This window comes from Orycteropus afer, unplaced genomic scaffold (genome assembly GCF_000298275.1).
Source record: "Orycteropus afer afer isolate SDZICR_OR568_19922 unplaced genomic scaffold, OryAfe1.0 scaffold00098, whole genome shotgun sequence".
Taxonomy (NCBI): domain Eukaryota; kingdom Metazoa; phylum Chordata; class Mammalia; order Tubulidentata; family Orycteropodidae; genus Orycteropus; species Orycteropus afer.
The window spans coordinates 4,368,121-4,370,493 of record NW_006921685.1 but is presented as its reverse complement, the minus strand read 5'-3'; the positions used below and the strand labels follow the sequence as shown (position 1 = coordinate 4,370,493).

General features: G+C 33.1%; 1 protein-coding gene across 1 annotated transcript in view; it reads left to right on the top strand.

The window, feature by feature from the left end:
* Window positions 1–2,373, top strand: part of LOC103198601 (UDP-glucuronosyltransferase 2A3) — an 82,984-nt gene that overhangs the window by 17,291 nt on the left and 63,320 nt on the right. The window lies entirely within an intron of this gene.

The window sequence follows — 2,373 nt, the reverse complement described above, 5'->3', positions numbered from 1 at the left end:
AAATCAGGCTACTTCATTGCATCATATCCCTGTCTCCTTACTCTCCTCCTATCAGTGACAGTTTCCACCATCTTTCATTTTTTAAGTGTTCTGGCCAGCTTTTTTTTTTTTTTTTTTTTTTAAGAATATCCTTTATTTTGAGTCTGTGAGATATCTTTTCATGATTAGAATAAGATTATGCATTTATGTACAGGATTATATCATCTGCAAATAGGGATAGTTTGACTTCTTCCTAATCAATTTGGGTGCCTTTGATTTCCTTTCTTGCCTTATTGCCCTGGCTAGGACTTCTAATACTGTGTTGAATAGAAGTGGTGATAGAGGGCTTCCTTGTCTGGTTCTTGTTTGCAAGGGGAATGGTTTCAGTCTCTCGCCATTGAGAATAATGCTGCCTGTTGATTTTGCATATGTGCTCTGTATTATGTTGAGAAATTTTCCTTCTATTCCTATTTTTCTGAGAATTTTTATCAGGATTGGGTATTGATTTTATCGAATGCCTTCTCTGCATTGATCAATAACATCATGTAGCTTTGTTCCATTATTTTAGTTATGTGATAGATTATGTTAGTTATGTGATAGATTATTGTTTTCCTAATGTCAAACCATCCACACCTGGTATGAATCCCACTTGGTCATGATGTATTATTTTTTAAATATATTGTTGGAGTCTCTTGGCTAGGATTCTGTTGAATATTTTTGCATCTATATTAATGGGGGATATTGGTCTGTGGTTTTCCTTTCTAGTGATGTTTTCACCTGGTTTTGGTATCAGGGTTATGATTGCTTCATAAAATGAATTTGGGAGGATTCCATCCTTTTCTATGTTGTAGAATAGTTTGAGTAAGATTGTTGTCAGCTCTTCTCTGATTGGTAGAATTCTCTAATGCAATCATCTGGGCCATGGCTTTTTTTGTTGGTAATCTTCTTATGTTATAGGTCTGTTCAAATTTTCTACCTCAGTCTGTGTTAGTTTAGGTAAGCAGTGTGTTTCTAGAAATCTGTCTGTTTTTTCTGGGTTTTCAAATTTGTTAGAATACAGTTTTCATAGTATTCTGATACTGTTATTTTTATTTCTGTTGGTTCTGTTAAGACATCATCCCTTTTAATTCTTATTTGTTATTTGAATCTTCCCCTTCTTTTCCATTGTTAAGTTTGCCAGTGGTTGTGGATTTTATTAATCTTTTCAGAGAAAAACCTTCTTGTCTTGTTGATATTTTCTACTGTCTTTCTATTTTCTGTTTCATTAATTTTTGCTCAAATCTATATTATTTCTTTTCTTCTGGTGAATGTAGGCTTTTTTTTCTTCTGCTCTTTTTCTAACTGTTAGAGATGTTGGGGTCAGGTGTGGATTTTGGCTCTTTCTTCTTAAATTGCCCTCTGATCACTGCTTTTGCTGTGTCCCAAAGATTTTGGTATGTTCTGTTTTCATTCTCATTTAAGGAATTGTTTTTAATTTCATTTTTATTTCTTCTATTACCGAGTTGTTTTTGAGGTGGATGTTATTCAGTTTCCATGCCTTTGCTCTTTTTCCATTGGTCTTCCTAGTGTTGATTTCTAATTACACAGCATTGTGATCTGAGAAGATGCTTTGCATTATTTCACTGTTTTTAAATTTATTGAGGCTTGCTTTGTGGCCTATCATATAGTCAATCCTAGAGAATGTTCCATGTGTGCTGCAAAAGAATATATTTTGCCATTGTTAGGTGAAGTGCTCTGTAGATGTCTATAAAGCCAAGTTGGTTGATCATACTGTTTAGTTCTTCAGCATCTTTGTTGAGTTCCTTTCCAGTTGTTCTATCTTTTATTGAGAGTGGTTTATTAATGTCTCCTACTAGTACTATGGAGTAATCTATTTGTCATTTTAATTCTGTTAAAGTCTGAATTATGTATTATAGGGCTCTTTCGTTGGGTGCATAGATATTTATTATGGTTATGTCCTCTTGTTCAACTGATCCTTTAATCGTTATATAATACCCATATTGTCTCTTATGGTGATTTTGGTCTTAAAGCCTATTTTATCAGAAATTAATATTGACACTCTTGGTTTCTTTTGGTGGCCACTTTTTTGGTATATCTTTTTCCAACTTTTTATTTTTAAACTATTTTTGTCTTGTGTATAAGGTGAATCTTTTGTAGACAGCATATTAATGGGTCAGGTTTTCCTACCCAGTCTACAACTCTCTGTCTCTTGAGTGGTGCATTTAACCCATTTATATTCAGTGCAATTATTGACAAATATGAATTCACTGATGTCAATTTGTTATGTGTTTTTTTTTCTGGTGTTACTGATTTCTTTGTTCTATATAATTTTCTGCACTGAGCTCATTTTCTTTATGAGTCATGTAATCTCCTTCATTACTATTGTTTTAGGAT